We start from the raw sequence: 17271 nt of genomic DNA on the forward strand, positions 1-17271 counted from the left end.
TACTGTACTTCAGGAACTGGTGCCAAGGCCAGCTGAGCTCAGCCAACTGCCAGGAGCTCAGTTCCCCACCCTGGAATGCTGGTGGGCTGGGGACGGGAGGTGGAGAGGAGTAGGGATGTGGGGTGGTCTCTCAAAAATATTGTGCTGGACTTACTGCAGGCTTATGTATAGCTTTGCCTGGAGGCAGGGGGACAGTTGAATGAGTGCCAGCAGGATAAAGCACTCTAAGGGGTGATACCTTGTGTCCTGCTCTTGGCCTGGACACTCGTTACTCCCTCACCTCTATTCCCCATCTGGAGATCCCTCAGGCCCCACCTCGGAGCAGAGACACTGATGTAACAGTTCAGGCTCCTGAGCTGCACTGCCTGCGGTGAAGCTGCTTCCCAGCGTTGTGGCCTCTAGCAGGTGACTTGCTCTGTAGTGAGTTTTAGTTTCTCTGTCTGTCAAATGGGGACAAAAAGTGTAACCATTTCCTAAGATACTTGTGAGGATTAACATATGTTTTAAGAGGGAGGCTTAGCAGAGTGCCTACACATAGAGGCGCCAGCATGCCTTAGCGTGGCAGTGGGGGTGTGGCAAGGGTGAGGGCAACTGTCTTCACCATAATTGCCAAGGCTCCCTTAGGATTCAAAAAGCCAGGGATCAGGGGAGTGAGGAGGTGTGATGGGAGGGCCCAACAGGAGAGCCTGTTTGGTGGAGCAAGAAAGAGACTGGGCCCTCCTCTCCACCACTCTATGACCTCATCTCTCTGAGCCTCAATTTCTTGGCCCAAAGAAATGGTGAGAAAAGGAATGTTGGGGGCCCCCACTGCAGGGGCAGGTGAGGAGCTAATGTATCTGTTAACACTTGTGTATTTCCTTTTCCCTCAAAGCCGAGAATCAGCTGCTTGCCTCTCTCGGGCAGGCATCCAGCAGGGAAATGCTTTGAAGGAAGCCTTCCCAAGCTGAGGGTAGCCAGGCTCTCCCACCTCCATCTCCTTCTCCCACACAGGGCTGTCTGCCTTCTCCCTTGTCCCTGAGCCACCACCCATCATCCTTTGCATGCCTTCATTGTTCCAGCTGCTCAATGTTGTCTTTTTTTGTAAGAAAACAGTCCAGTTCAGCAAACATTTCATAAGCACCTGTTGTCTGCCTGGGTCTTTTTTGGGCTCAGGGCATACAGGGGATAGTTAAAGTATCAACCCAGCTATTACAGGGGAGAATATTATGGAATTGTTTTGAAAGATCTGAATGCAAAAGCAGCGATCCCAGGGCACGAGGCCCTGGGTTCTAGGCCCTTGTTCTCCTTTCTTCCCGTGGGACCTTGGGCAACTTATGGTACTTCTCTGAATCTCAGTTTCTTCAACTCAAAACCCAGGTCAGTCTGTTGATGCCCCTGGTTCTAAGAGGCATCCTGTGATCAGTTTTGGAGTAACACCCTGTGGGCTTATCAGTTAGAGAGGTCTGTGGGAACTCCAGTTTCAGGCCATAGTGAGAACAGCAGACCCCCAGAGGGAGGAGTCTGATCCAAGTTTGAGTCCCGTTTCACTGCAGCTTTTGCTAGTTGCGTGAATTTGGGCCCGTTCCTTAACTCAAAGACTGGGTTTTCTCAGATGTAAGGTAGGCATTGTGATATGCCTGCCAATAGGGAACTCACAGGTCATATTAATGCTACTGAGATCCTGTTCTCAGATACAGGGCCTGCTCCATGCCAAGAATACATACCCAACCCTCCAGAGCTCCTTGTATCAGAGAGGGGCATTAGTGCCCAACTTAAGAGGAGCCAGTGAGGATGGGGAGGCCTGCAGCTGGCCCAGGAGCTCTAGAATGACTGCGGGTGGGCTGGGCAGGGGCTTCTTGATTTCAACATGCACTAGTATGGAATTCTATCTTGCTTTATGAAGAAAATGTTTGCTAATGTTATTAATAGTGTAAATGAGATTTGGGGAGGGGGGGACAGCCAGGAGAAAGGGTTATTTAAACACACTTCAAAGAACACCCTTCTCCAGTATTTAAGCAGCATCATTTGCATATGTAATAATTGTGCTAATTATAGGTGGCCTCATCTGTTAACGACAAGTTTGCCTGGTTGAGTTACATTATTGTAATCACCCAATCATAATTCTCTGGCATGCTTTTCACTAAAGATGACAACAACAATAGTAATAATGCCTGTCATTTTTTAGTCCTTTGCTCTGTGCCAGGCTTCCTCCCAGGTACTTGACAGTAATCAGCTCATTTAATCTTCACAACACCTCTGTGTCCCAAAGATTCTTATCTCCTGTGTACAGAGGATGAAACTGAACTACAGAGAGGTTAGGTAACCTCCCTGGGCTCACACAGCCAAGAGCCAAGGGGGAAATGCCAGCTCACAGGCTCTTTCCACCGACTGGCACTACTTCTCTGGGGACACTTGACATGTGTTCTCACCCTTTATCTCTAAGCCTTCTCTTTCTCATTTGGTCCTCTCAGAAACCCCCATTTTGCCGAAGAGGAAGCTGAGACCCTAGGAGAGAATTTGGGGCTGGGCAGGAGGTGAGCCCAGGTCCCCTTAACTTTATGACAAAACCAGCCCCAGCATACCCACCTGCCTTCCTGCAGTAAGGGATGGGGGGCAGCAGCCCCTTCGTGTTCTCCTCTGAAGTCTTGAAGGAGTCCGGCCTTGAGGAGGAGGGTGCTCCTTACCTCTGCTATCAAGCGGGGTAGGCCTGGCCTCTCCATCAAAGAAATTATAAGTAAACAGGTGGGAGGACTCTAGCACGCCATTAATTGCTTTACATACGTTGTCATTAAATCAGAGATAGTATATGGATGGCTGGTGGCCAGATGTAGCCTACAAACAGGTCTCATTTGGCCTGATGAGGTGGAAAGTTTTTATTTTGTTTGTTTGTTTAAAATCAGTTACCAACACTAGAACATTTACCTTAAACATTCACCTGAAAATCTAGATTTCTGGCTTCTATTTTAAAACAGATGTGGCTTCAGTGGGCCTATATTCCTATAGGGCAAATAATTGGTTTCTTCAGTTCACCTCAGACTCCATTTCTCCCTGGAAGGCTCCTCCCAGCAACCTTGGGAGGTGTGTGGGTGTGTGTGGGGTTGTAGTGTTCCCATTCTACAGATAAGGAGCCTGGGGCCCAGAGGGGACCGGCTGGGCCACTCCACAAAGCTGTTGGTAAGGTCAGGACTTGAACCTCCATCCTCATCTCCACGCTGTGTGGTTCTCACTCCACCTTGCTGCCTCCCAGCCATGTCCAACCCCCACTGGCCGCCAACGAAAGAAAGAAACTTTTCACAGGCCTAATGACTCAAAAATAAGCAACAGTAAGCCTGAAGAACTGTTCCTATCTCCCTCCTCTCCCTTTCCACCCTTCCTGAGGCCAGAGGGGACATGGGAAGCCTATTCATTTAAACTCAATTATTTTCTCGAAGACAGAACGGAACTGAATTGGGTCAATGGCTATATTTGCTGTGCTCAGCTGTTTTCCTGCAACAGCATCACCCACCGGGTCTGTTGCTGGGCCCTGCACTGCCAGGCTCACCAATTATAGCTCCATATTGGTAGCCATTCCTTGGGAAGCTTGGCTCAGGAAGAGAGGAGTCAGTGAATGGAACCTATCACCCTCTCCTTTTTCGTCCAACAGGCTGCAGGAGCAGGGTCCCTGGGCCATTGTAGGTCTAGGCTCTGTAACTGTGTGGTCAGCACCTCCAGGGACCTAGGCTTCAGGTGTTAGACATTTAATGTCCAACACCTATCTGTAGGGGAGGTGCATCTGCAGCAGAGTTTCTGCAGTTGAGGAAACTAAGGCTTAGAGAAATGAAGTGCTTGTGGGAGAAGCAGACCTTAGAGTCAGGCACAGCTGGCACTTTCTAGCTGTGTGACTGGGAGCAAAGAACCTGACTGCCTTGCTCCTCTGATCCCACCTGTAAAGGAGGCATAATTTGACATACCTCACAGGGCTGGGCTGTCCTGTTGTAGATGGGTTGCAGTGTACATGCCAGCAGCCTGCCCAGGGTTAACCCTCCTGGCAGTGAGAAGTGTGCACCATGTGCCAGGCACAGAAGTTGGTGGGGACACAGATCTCTGAAGAAGGATATGCTTGGACATCCTTCTCTCCAGATACCTTTCCTGATTCCCTGTTCCCAAACTGGAAATGCTCCTGCAGTCTCTCTAGGTCCCCTGTTGGTCCAGGCCCTGCCCTGGACACTTTTCACCACGTCTTCTGGGCCTACAGCCTGTTATATATATTTTTTTGTTTGGTCCTAATATTTGTGTACCTTCCCCTCTCTACTAAACTGCCAGTTTCCTGAGGACAGACCGGGTGTCTTGTTCTTCCCCTGTTTGGTTCCTGGTGTCACTTCCTTCCCAGCTGGGTGGCCTTGGACTGGTTGTTTAACCTGGTGCACCTGTTTTCACATCTGTAAAATGGGAACAGTGATCTCTCGCCCTCTGGCACATGTCATGGCAAGGAGGTTAATATCACACATGGCAGCACTGTGCCAGATGGCTGTACGGAATGGAGTCTAGAGAAACAATGGGAGGAAACCAAAGCAGAGGCTGCCCCTCTGCCCTCCTTGAAGTAGGGAGTATCTAAGGAGGTGAGGCATAGTGGTTATAAATGCTGTCTTGTTATAGAATTGCTGTCTGGTTACATGGGGAAGTGGGAACAGAGTGGTGGCCAATGGGCCTTTCCTTGTCTCCTCCAGCTTCTTGCTGCAGAGGGCTGGGCTTGCTCCAAGAATGGACTGCTCTGGCCTCACGGTAATCTCAGATTGCCCAGTGGGGCTGGGGCTGGGGCTGGTTGGGACCTACCACAACCACTGACCTCCAGGCGCCCGGGTTACAGTACCTGGCATTAGATCTCTTCTTTTGGGGTCTGGGTGTAGAGCAGGATCTCCCTGCACTACCCCACGATATTATTGCTGATCTCAGGGTTGGGGAGTGTTTAGGGAGGCTTGAGTTCCCTGACCTTGCAGGAAGCATGCATGTGAACTTAGGCCTCGGACCTCGTGTAGACATGGTGTGGTGATGGCTGGGCCCTACTCTGGTGGGGTGGGGGCAGGACTTGGGGACTAAGCAGCAAGTGACCTAGCCACAGACACAGAAGTGGCTCTGGTGGGAGCCCAGCTAGTGGCACTGGACTCTCTGGGGGCCAGGGCTGAGGGGACTGCCCAGGTTGATCCTGGCGTCTTGTACAATAGAACCAGCAGTCACAGGCTTATAAACTGTAACCATCCTCTTTCCATTGCCTCTTGGTAGCATTCAGCCCCTGGCACACTGTGCTGGGTGTTGCCTAGTACTTGGCACTGTGACAACCAAGAAAGAAAAATGCTGACCATGTCTCACTGCTTGTTCGAGTAAATTTACTCTATATTTTTTAGAGATGTCACATGGGTGGGAATTTACTCCCACTAAATGTTTTGATGGAAACATTACATTTTTGGAGTGAACATGTGTCAACATCACTGTGGAGAAAAGGTTCCAGGATTCTTTGCCAGCCAAAGTCATCACCATAAGACACTGGTTGGGGGCCTGGCAGGCGGAGGTGATGCGACCAGGCTGGTAGTGGGGCAGAGGTAGCCAGATGGGTGGGAGTCTGGCTGGCTGGTCTGGAGGGAGAAGGGGGTCTGAGCTGGGGGAACTGAATAGGTGGTGAGGAGGAAGGGAGTGGGGAGGCTGTGGGCTGACGACGTACATTAACCACCCACACAGCTCAAAACTAGGTGAGTGGGGAGCTTGAGGGGCAGGAACAGCGAGCAGAGGCTCTGAAGTGTTGAACACTGGCAGCTCAGATCCGAGGGACAGGCTGGGGCCAGATTGTTGAGGGTCCTAGAATCCCAGCTCCCACCAGTAACTAGCGATGTGAGCTTGGGCAACTTTTCCAACCTTTCTGTGCTTCTGCTTCATTTTTAGTAAAATGTAGCATGGATACCCACAGCTTATGGCTCTTTGAAGAATTAAAGGAGATAATATCTGTAAAATACCTAGCGCTGGGCCTGGCACATAGCAGGTGCCAGGACACATTTGCTGTTTGTTGGTGATGATAAAGCCACACAAGTATAGATGTACTCACATAAATTAACAGCTGGTGCACTGAAACTACTTCCTGAGTTGGCCCTCAATCTAATACCAAGTTTGTTTTCTCACCTTCAGCTAAGTACAACTGGTCTCTTCAGAAGCCCTCATGGTCTCTTGTACCTTGTGGTACAACTGTGGTCTCTTCAGAAGCCCTTATTCATGAACAGCCAGGCCCTGGGCTGACTTTGCTACAGGGCATCCGTCTCTGACCCTGTACCTGTTTCTGTCCTACAGACGGATCCTGAGGCAGTTGGTGGGTTTTAGCAGCACCCTCCTTTAGAAAGAGCCTCTGTCGTCTGCTCAGTCTCCAGAAAGAAGAGATGTCTCCTCTCCCAGGATGCATGCATCTCTCCCCACGGGATGTACAGGCGTTGCCTGGAGGTATTCCTTGACAGTCGTGTCCCAGACTCTCTTGTCACTCAAAGAAATGGGAAGCTTTTTGAGGTGGGAAGGTTTCAGACTCCCCCAGAGAGCCTAGCCCAGTTGCTGAGGACATCTTCAGATCTGAAAGAAGATAAGATAGGAGCATCCTGAGCTCTGGGGAGAAGACGGCCTGCAGTGTTTGTTTCTCCATCACTCATGTATGGAATCCCTTAGGCCCTGAGAATCAGAGATGAATAGACCCCAAGGAAGGCCTGGCAGGGCAGGCAGCAGTAGCCAGGAGAAGGGAGTCAGACCAGGAATTCAGGCAGAGAGACGGAGAGATTGTGCACTTTCCTGTGCCCGGGGCCACTGGGAAGGCTTCCCTCAGGTAGGGGCAGTTGAGCTGGGCCTCGAAAGGTGAATGAAAATTAGAAATGGGGGCAGGAGGGGAGCCTCGTGGAAGCAAGTGTGTGACTGTGAGAAAGGCGGGGCATGCACTGGGAAGAGTAAAAAAGGAGGCGGGCTTTGTGACTGTTCCTGTGATAAGCTCCAGGTATAAAGGTGAGAAGTGTGCAGGGACAGGTAGGACCTACTGATGGGCGAGGCCCAAGGCTCCGGGCTTGTTCTGTGGCCACAGGAGATGCTGAAACCAGGAGTGACTGGATCAGGGCAGCCTCTGAAATTCCCCCAGCTACACGTGGCCAAGAATGGTCACTGTGTACTTTTATGTGTTACTAAAGATGTTGCTGAAAGGAGCCTGCAAGCGGTTATGCAGACCTCTGAGCAGGGGCTAGGAAGGAGGGCACAGAGGAAGCAACAGCAGACAGCTGGTGAGGGTGGGAGACCCACTGGAGATGGACATATTCTGACCCTCAGATGCAGGCTCATTTCTTGTTAGCTCGTGACTCCTTCCTATGAGAGCGGTCATGCAGAGGAAAAGGCCCTGTTATGGGGCCCTGTTTTCTTATAACAAGATATTATAACAGTGTGGATGACTCAACAAGGGGATGCTTCTTGCCTGAGGGAAATCTAGGAAGGCTTCCAGGAGGAAGGAGTATTCAGATTGAGGAGGGACACGAGGGGACTAGTAAAAGGTGCAAAAACAGTTGTCTAGGGGTGAGGCACACTTTCAGATACAGTTGGGTCAACTTGAGCAAATGACTTAGCTATTCCAGACTTGATTTCATCTATAAAGTGGTCACAGTATCTGCCTTGCCTGTTTGTTGCCATGATCATGAAATCAGTGGGGGCAGACCTGGCTTGGAGCCTGCACCCTTTCGCCTTCCTTGTTGGTTTGGCTGCTCTGGAGACAAAAGGAGCTTCTCTGGCCCCAGGACCTCTCTGAGACTCTATCTTCGCCTTTCCCCTGCTAGGAAATTTTATTAAGACATTAGATAAACAGATGACAGCTCTGAGGGAAAACTTCTCAGAAGGAAGGGGACAGGACACTAAGTGCTCTTCTGTCTGGGAGCCTTTTAGGCAGTAGGGGGAGCTGGGTAGCTCTTTGGGCTTTGGAGGTGTGGACTGATGCAAATGTGGGCAGACGGGGTGGTGTTGGATCGCGTGGCCTGTGTGCACGGCAGAGCTGAGCCTGGAGCCTAGGGCCCAGCAGGGGATGGAATGAGTCAGGGACTTTCCAGGTTGGGGGCTGCTGCTGGGGACACAGTAAAACCTCTTCACTAGTCCTGCAATAACCCCAGACAGTATCCTGCCTGCCTGTACACAGTAGGTGCCTGACACAGCCTGCAGCTTAGTAGGAGCTCAGTAGTTGTTTGCTGAAACAGTGGAGCAGGCTGCAACTGCCAAGGACTGACCTGGGGTCTGTGATGCTTTAGGGTGGAGGATGGGAGGAGCTGGTCAGGACCTAGGTGGGACTCCAGGGCGTGGCTCTTGTTCTCCCACTGGCTTCTGTTCATATTTACATCAGGAGGCTGTGCAGCCTCCGGTTCCTGGCCTCAGCTGGATTAGCACCTCTAGCTGGTGGCTGTAAGGGAAGGAGGTGTGACGGTATGATACCCTGCATGTGGTAGAGACTCAGTAAGTGGATACCATTGTGGTGGCTTCTCTAGTGGGATGGGAAAAAGGGTGGCCCCAGGCAAAGATACCTGGTTGGCTGGGTATGCCTTTCCCCTAGAGGTTTTTGTTTCCGTGTTTAAATGACCCAGGGATGAATCTCCAGGCCAGCAGGTGGGGCAGGGGTTTGTCTGCCCCGAGGCTTCTGGACGCAGTCAGGAACCTGGGCAGTTCACACAGCTCACCAGCTTGTCTCCTCCTTCCCTGCACCTGACCTTTCCCTTCTGTCCTGCCGGACTAGCCGGGTGCTTTCCAGAAGAGAAAACCCGGGACTGCTGCCTGGGAACCCAGTGCCCTTCTCAGCTTAGGCTGTCTAGACCCAAGTCGGGGTGGGGAGTCGGGTTAAGGGGATCATGGTAGGCAAACCCCTGGCCTTGTCTGGACCTCAGTTGTGTTCACTTGTTAAAATGTTTGAATGGAAATGTGGGGAAGGGAGAACGTTTGCCTTGGTTGGGTCTCTGGGCTGCGCTGGTCTAAGCCCGACGAACCCAGGGTGGGGCCCGCGAGCCGAACTGGAATGCGCCGCGAGAGCCGGGCCGCGGGCGAGTGAGGGGCTGGCGGGGCCGGTGGGGACCCAGACTCGCACGAAGGTGGGGAAGGGGTTGCAAGGCAGAGATCCCCGAACCTCCGCTCCAGGGCCTGCGCGTCCCGCCCGCCCGGCGTGCCGAAGCGCAGCGGCGGGTCGCTAGCGGGAAGTGGCTGCAGCTGGAGGCAGCTGGCCGCGGAATGTCACCCGCTGCCGGGCCTGGGAAGGGCTGGGCCTGCTGCTGTGGGGTGGGTGGGAGGGCCCGGAGGGCTGGAGCTGGGGCTGGCCGCTTCCGGGCTGGAGAGGGTTTGGGGCGTGGCGCAGCCCGACGTTAGTCCGGAATGCTCTGGGAGCAGCGCTCGGGGGAGGTTACCTTGGCGCGCCCCCAAATCTTTTGGTTCCCCCGCTCCTGCCTTCCACTGCTCTGGCTGACCTGGCTCAGACCAGCTTGAAAAATGCATTCATTCATTCAGTATATCTGTCGAGTGTCTACTCTGTGCCAGGCTCTGGTTCGAGGTGTGCTGGGCTTACCGGGGCGTGCAGGTCCCTGTTCTCGTGGACCGGACATTTTCATGGTCGGTAAAAGACAGAAACAAACAAGATGACTTCAGGGTAGTTCTGTGGCGAAAATGAAGCAGGGTGATAACTTGGGAGGTGGGAGTTGCCCCTTTAGCTAGAGAGATCAGGAAAGGCCTCTTCCTGGGACGGGACTTTGGGTCTGAGACCTGAATGAGGAGGAACCAGCCTTGCCCACGGAATGGCAAATACAAAGGCCCAGAGGCGGGGCTTGGGGCAGGATATGACCTTGGGCGGAGTCAGTATATTAGGGGAGGAGCCTGTAGGGACGGCTCCTCCCTCTTTCCTGACCCAGACCTCTGTGCTCTGGCCTGCACCCTGCCCAGAGGCCCCTGGAGGGAGACTTGCCATGGCTGGAAGCGATAGTTTGCTTTTAGGAGTGTTTCTCGTCTTCTTGGACCTGGAGGTTGTGCCATGTGGTTACCTGTATGGAAGACTGTAATTTTCCACTTGTTTCCTGAAGGACACGGAAACCTTTAGATGTTGTCATCACTGTGTTTATTTAAGTCATTTTTGAAATTTCAGCTTTGAAGACACAGATTCAGCACGTGCCTTTCGGGAAGGGGAAGCCCTCCTAGGCTCACCTCTTAGATGCCGGCCCGGCCGAGAGGCCCCCTAATCTGTCCAGAAGAGGTACCTGGGTGAGCACCACCCTTGGGAATGGGCCTCTGTGGCCTTGGACTTCTCAGTGACAACTTCGGCAAGATCCTGGGCCGGGCCGGAGGGGCTGCCCACTGGAGACCTGGCCATCTTCGGAAGCCAGATCTGGCTCCAGAGCCTCAGGGGTTGCAAGTGCCCAGAACCAGGTCAGCAGAGAGGCCTGCGCTCCCACCACAAAGGTCTGTTTGAAGTTCTGTGGGAGGGAGGACAGACACCACAAGGAAACTTCCTCCCCGGTGGGTGGGTCTCCAGCCAGGTATGGGGTCAGACAGGCTTTGGTCGGTCTGGAGGGTGAGGAGCTATTTCTCCAATGAGGCCTGGTCCCAGGATTGAGTCCTCAGTGGGCAGGGCTTGTTGGTGTGCTGTGAAAGTGCAAGGCTTGGGGGACTGAATGGGGGACTCCCTCGGACATGGGAGGAAGAGTGAAGGAGGAAGAGCTGGGGTTGCTAAACTGGTTCCTCCTCCAGGGAAGCAAGCCCTGCCCTCCTGGAGCTTCCAGCCTGGAGGTGGGGAGGTGGGCTGGGGGGAAGCTTTAGGGCGCAGCTCAGAGAAGGCCAAGCAGGCAAGGTTGTGGGGCACCTGGAAGGTGGGCGTCCAGCGGCCTGGCTGCTGACCTAGGCTCAGGGAACCAGCATTTGGTGGGTGAGCTGTGAGGAACGGGCCTTGACCCTAGGCTGCAGGGCTAATGAGGGCCTTTAGCCAGAGGCTCCCAGCACAGGTGAGGGAGAAACTGCCGGTGCCCTCACGCTCTCCCAGCCCTGCCTCTCTGAGACAGATTTAATAATCCACGTCTGTCTCTCTCTCTTGCAGTTAGTATTGCAGGAGGGAAGCTTTACTGCTAAAACTTGTATGATCCAGACACTAATAAAAAGCAAAGGTTTTTTTTTTTTCTTCTTTCCTGCTAGAGCAAAGAACATCAGACATCAGAGCCCTAAAACACAAATTTGTTTTCCTCCTCCCTAGATCTGGGAGGGAGGTGTGGGTTGGCCTCGTTCAGATCTAGCCTCTTCAAGAAGCCTCCCTAACTTCTCAGGCCTGCAGTCACCCACCTGTTCCCCAGCAGTTAAACGAAACTGCCACATGTGCCCCTGTCTGACCCCAGAAGGCTGGGCTGTCACAGAAGCTTTCCTTCCCACCTTAGGCCCCCAGGGCTAGGGAGAGACGCCATGGGAGGCATTCAAGACCTGGCTCTTGATTTCTTGTGTCTCTCAGGGTTTGGGGTTTGGTTCTTTGGCTGCCCTGGTCTTTGTTTTTGCATCTTGATTTCATCAGGACTTACTGAGCTCTTATACCGTGTCAGACCCTCTCTTAAGACACAGAAATACAACACGTAGAGCTTGGCCACACACAGCTTACCTTGTGACGGGAGAGGCAGATAAGAAATAAGCAGAGAAACAAAGTGATTCCCGATCGAGTGAAGTTCCCCTACTGAAATGTGAGTCAGGGAATTTCTGTCTGCTTTGTTCAGCACCTGTCTTCCCAGTGCCTAAATAGTGCTTGGCACACAGTTTGCACTTAAATATTTGCTAGCTGCATGAGCAAGATGCTATGAAGGAAACAAGCCAAGTGTTCCACTAGGGAGTAATGGGGGCAGGGCAGGACCTATTGTAGAAGGAGCAGTCAGGAAAAGATTGAGTTGCAGAAGATGCCAGAAGCCTGCCAGTTTGCTGTTAGAGTGTGCTGGAACAAGAACTCCTAGCCTAGGGAGCAGCAAGTACAAAGTCCTTGAGCAGGAAACAGAGACTTTGGTGTGTGTGGTGGGGGACGTTGGGTGTTGCTGGATGAGGTCAGAGAGTAGGTAGGTCATGACTGCCAACGTCTTTCACCTGGGGAGCAGTTCAGATTTATTCAGTGCAGTGGGGAGTAATTGAAGGCTTTTAAGGTGAGGAGTTCAGTAATCCGATTTGCATTTCTGAAGGGTCCCTCTGACTCCCCCGGTAGGGGTAAGGGGAAGCCCAGTGGTTGGGGAGGCTGCCTGGACAGCAGGTTGCCTGGGGAAGATGGAGAGGAGTAAACAGGTATGAGGGATTTCAAAGGGGGTAGCAGCAGGATTTGTGTTGGATTGGATTCCAAAGGCCAGGGAAAGGAAGGGCTCCTGGCTTTGCTACTGAGGCTCCACGCTGGACATTTCAGACGTGAAGCTCTGAGAGGTGTCTCGGAGGCGCTGTCAGGCAAGCATGGAGACACATGGGTCCAGAGCTCAGAGGAGGGGAGGGCTGGGGATACACTTAGGAGTCGTGAACATGCTGGAGGTATTTAGAGCTATGGGAGTGGATACAATCACCAAAGGAAAGTGTTGTGCTAAGGAAGTGTCTCCGAAACAGCCCTGAGGAGCTCCAGCACCCGGAGGAAAGGAGGTGAGGTGCTAGCAGCCTGTGAGAACAGAGGAAAGCTGGAGCAGGGTGGCCTGGGTTCAGGGGGTAGTAAGGCACAGAAACTGGTTGACTTTGGCAACATGAAGGCCTTGGTGTCCTCAGGGAGACCCAGTGGGGTCGGAACAGACAGGTGTGTTGAGTAGGAAAAGGAGGTGAGAAGGTGGCGGGGACAGCAGTGAGCAGAGAAGTGCGTGAGGACCCAGCCGGCCCAGGATGTTGAGGAGGGGAGGGCCAGGGAGGGGCCTGAATATTCTCTGTCCACAGCGTAGGTTTACCAGCAGCAGCTGACCCAGTGGATCTCAGCCTGGAGATTCTGATTCAGGAGCGCCGATAGGCCCCCCACAGTGATCTTTCCCAGCTCTCTGAGCCCTCTCCACCCACTCTCTGGAAGGCTTGCTCACTGTGCCCTGTCACGTTTTTGGACTGAACGCTGAGTCTGTTGACCCTGTGTTCCCCCCGTCAGCCCCTTTCCTTACCCCAGTCTCTCTGGGTCCATGGCCCCTAAATAAGAGTATCCTGGAGTCTGGCTTACCTCAATGTGTCTTTCCCAGAGCAGAGCTAGACTTCCTTTACACCAAGGGTATTTCTCTGGAAGGCTCCTTTATGTGTTTGGCTTCTGGAGAAGTTTGAGATTTTTTACACAATATTTTGGTGGCCAGGAGCTCTAACCCTCACCCCCAACAACCCTGCCCCAAGACTTTTTGCTGGCTCTGGGGAGGGTTCAGAATGCATCAGCTTGAGGGTGCAGGGTTGGCACACAGAGCTGGAGATAACCTAATGTCTGCTGGACCCCTGGTGGGTTTCAGTGTCTGTTGAATGAATGGCACTCATATTTGAGTTTGGGGTTCCCAGTTGCTTTGTTAAATGCTTTTCCTGGTTAACCAGTGTTTTTACATCTGTTATCTGCAGGGGATAGTGCATTACCTCATTTTATATATGAGGAAACTGAGACTCAGGAAAGTAAAAGGACTTGTCCAGGGTTCCACAGTTGCTAAATGACATGACCAGAATTGCAGCCTGGGCCTGCAAAACCCCCAAATCGGGCCTCTTCTTACTGACTAATCCTGGGGGTGAGATAGTAAGGGTGGAGGTTAAGGCACCCAGGTCTCCTACTACCTCTCAAGGATAGGGGCCAGATGTTCTGCCAGGGCTCCAAGGCATTCCTTCTGCCTCCCACCCACCTGTTTCCTCTGATGCTGGACACCCCCTCCTCTCCCCACATGCGCACTGGATGCATTCGGCTCCAGGAAGATAGGATGAGGCAAGCCTTGAATCTTGTCAAGCCTTGGGGATGCTTGTGGCAAAGCCTATAGCTCATTTGGGGAGGCTGTTTCTGCAGTAGGCATGTAGGGTGGCCCTATGGCTGATGCAGAACTCCCCATAGGTAAGGTGAGCTCAGCCGGATCACATGCCATGACCACACGTGAGCATGGAAGACAAACCCAGAGAGGTCTGGAGGCAGGGCCCCTCCGGGAGAGGCAAAGCCTTATGCTGCCTCCTGACAGCCTGTGTGGCTTTAGGCTCTCGCTTCCCTCCTGCTCTGCCCCTCCTACCCACCCAGCAGACTTGCTTAGTCTGGGCCTGGGTAGCCGAGGCAGGCTGTTTTCAGGCCTCAAAGGATTTGGGCCACAGCCCACCCTTTCTCAGTGTTTCTCACCTTCTGTCCTTGTCTCCTTATGGGACGGAGCAGGCATCTGGAAGGTGGCAGAGGGGTGGTCCTGCCTGGAAATCACTGAGGGTCCTTTTATAGAAAGAAACAGGCTGAGAGAAAGAAATGACTTGGCCACAGTCACTACCCAAGAGGCTAGTTTCCTGTTTGTGCCTCCAGCTATCCTGGGGCAGCTTCCTTCACCCCAGCTGAAAGCAGGCTTTTGTTAGGCGCTCACTCTCAATCAGGCTTTGTTCTGTATCCTCTCGGCAATCCTATGAGGTAAATATTATGTCCATTTTTGAGGAGGAAACTGAAGAGAGGCCTAGGGAGGTGACTTAACCTGTCCAAGACCACACAGGTTACAAGTGGCAGAGTCCAGGTTTGAACATAGCCTGGCTTCAGAGCTCATCTTCTTTACCATCAGGCTACACATTCTGAAACTTATTTGAGTTCCAAGCATCATAGAAACAGAGTGAGGGTGCTAAATCCTTGAATGACTCAGCCCCTGTGGAGTTGGACCTGAAGACGCCTCCTGGCCTTGGCTTTTCTGACCAAAGATAGCCACACTGGGCAGGGCACAGTGGCTCACGCCTATAATCCCAGCACTTTGGGAGGCCAAGGTGGGTGGATCACCTGAGGTCAGGAGTTTGAAACCAGCCTGACCAACATGGTGAAACCCTGTCTCTACTAAAAAAATACAAAATTAGCCAGGTGTGGTGGCCCATGCCTGTAATCCTAGCTACTCGGGAGGCTGAGGCAGGACAATCACTTGAACCCAGGAGGCAGAGGTTGCAGTGAGCCAAGATTGTGCCGTTGCACTCCAGCCTGGGCAACAAGTGTGAAACTCCATCTCAAAAAAAGAAGATAGCCACACAGCACCTACTGTGGGCCCAGCCACTCCAGGTGCCAGAATGGCCCACGCTTCTCTGAGGGTACCGTAGACCAGGTGCTGAGATGCAGACAGTCAAGTCTCTCTTCCCTTCCTCTCCCCATCCCACTCCTATTCCAGTAAGTAGGCAGGCCCTGCCCACCCTTGCCCCAGGAGAAGCCCCACTCCTGTGGACAGTGGAAGGGCCTCGGCCAGCTTGCCTGAGTCCTGGGCTTGGAAGGACGGTTGCCCCCATCTCCCTTGGTTCCCTGCACCTGCCTTTTCTTCCCCGCATCCTCCCTCTGACTGCCCGCTTTTCTCTGCTTTCACCTTCCCCTAGTGTTCCTCTCCTTTCGTGTTGTGTCAGAAGCCATGATTTCCAGTCTTCTCATCTGGAAGGTGGAGGAAGAGATAGACCCGACCCCACAGGGTTCTGAGGCTCAAACTGAAAGCCTGGTGGTGAGGCACCTGTGACAGGTGAGACTCCTCATCTCGCCCCCTTCTTTCTTCATCATGAAGGAGAGACACTGGAGGATGTGGAGCAGTTGGGGCCTGTGGTCCAGGTGTGATGGAGCAGTCAGGGCCTCATGGAGGGAGCAGGTGGGAGGAATACTCTGGCTGGGATGGACCTCACGGGGGGTGGTCCAGCTTTGCAGCTGACTTGCATGAAGTCCTGGCGAGCTGGGGAGCCCTTGCACCCTCAGCTTCCTCATCTGAAAGATGGGGCAATGGTAATGCCTGTCTGTGGAGTGGTGAGGAACAAATGAGACTGGGCCACAAAGTACCCAGTGCTGTGCCTAGCACATAGTGCCCAAAGAGGGCCGCTATCCCATCTCTTATTCCTGAGGTTTAGCTTCCTTGTTTTGTATTTGAGCTCTTTGGGACCTTCGTGGACTTTGAATTTTTACTGTTGTTCATTGTGTCTAAAATCTTCCTCAGAAGCCGAGGGCCTCTAACCTGATCATGAATTTTTGAGTTTTGTTTTTTGTTTTTTCTTTCCTGTTTCCTTTATAGGAAAAAGGGACCTGTACCTTTAAGACCCCAGCAGGCCCAAGTAGGACACTGGCCCTTTAAAAGCACATTACTGAGAGTTGGAACATAGCCTTTGTTGAACTAGCCATGATTAGTCCCAGCGGACAGGGCTGGAGTGGCATGTCTGGGAGCAGGGCGGGACTAGGCTGGCCAGGGCCAGCCGGGAGCAGCGGACAGCAGGAAAGCTCGCCCGGCCACTCGGCTTCCCGAGCCTGGTAGCTGTGCTGAGGGATGGTGAGTGGCCTGAGCGGAGCTTAGAACAAGAGAGGCTGGGAAAGCCAGGAGGGAGGCAGCCTCAGAGCCCAGGGAGACCTGAATGAGCTGGGCGGCAGCAGACACCCTCAGTGAGTGACTGTCACAGGAGCTGGTCCCAGGAGGGACTCCGGAGCACCCTGGGATGCCGTCTCTGCCCCTCTACGCAGACATCCACTGCCAGCCCAGAATGTAGAAACGGTTAGGAGGGACCTGCAAAAAAGCAGGACACCAAGAAGAGCACTGTTGCTGTTTTTAGTTTTTAAAATGAGAGGAAGCCTAGTGTGAGTTGCTCCGTCCCCCAGGCACGGTGGCCCCTGTGGTGTGCTCCGCTGAGAACCGGGAAATGCCAGGGACTGCTGACAAGTTTTCTGAGCTGAGGAGCTTGGCCTTTGCTCTGAGTGGCCGAACCCTTGGCTGGCTGGGTGGGGCTGCACTGGGGTTTGGGGGCCATGGTATCTCTGCCCCAGCTCCTCAGCAGAACTTTCTTTTTTCTTCTCCCTTCCTGCTTCCACTCCCTGGTCCATGGGGCCCAGGCCCACTGGGTGGGGTGGAGGCGGGTGGGAGACTGGGAAGACTGTGTCTGGGCCAGGAGTGTGTTTTGGCTCTGCTTGAATATTTGAAACAGTTGTCAGAAGCCAGATCACTTTGGTGTGGTAGCGTCTTTACTGGGCAAGTACTCATTTCTGAAAAAAGTCAGAGGAAGGATTGGGCTTGTTACAGCCAAGTCTTAGTGCAGGTTGGTCCTAACCACCTTCATTGCCACGGCTGGGGGCGGATGAGACTGCCTGCCAGTAGGTGTCCTCACTGTTTTACAGACAGCCATCCAGGAGGTGAC

General features: G+C 53.0%; 1 protein-coding gene across 11 annotated transcripts in view; it reads left to right on the forward strand.

Annotated features, from left to right (window-relative positions):
• DAB2IP (DAB2 interacting protein) overlaps positions 1-17271 on the forward strand; it is a 186593-nt gene that overhangs the window by 128422 nt on the left and 40900 nt on the right. For 2 of the 11 annotated variants that reach the window (XM_024252545.3, XM_063714030.1), the window contains exon 1: positions 15654-16415. The exons of 8 other annotated variants lie outside the window; for them this stretch is intronic. The gene's annotated coding sequence lies outside the window, so the exon portion shown is untranslated. Of the gene's footprint in view, positions 1-15526; positions 15627-15653; positions 16416-17271 lie in introns of those variants that run through there. One more of the 11 variants, XM_054521076.2, reaches the window with a different exon arrangement.

The sequence above is a fragment of the Pongo abelii genome, chromosome 13, assembly GCF_028885655.2.
Source record: "Pongo abelii isolate AG06213 chromosome 13, NHGRI_mPonAbe1-v2.0_pri, whole genome shotgun sequence".
Taxonomy (NCBI): domain Eukaryota; kingdom Metazoa; phylum Chordata; class Mammalia; order Primates; family Hominidae; genus Pongo; species Pongo abelii.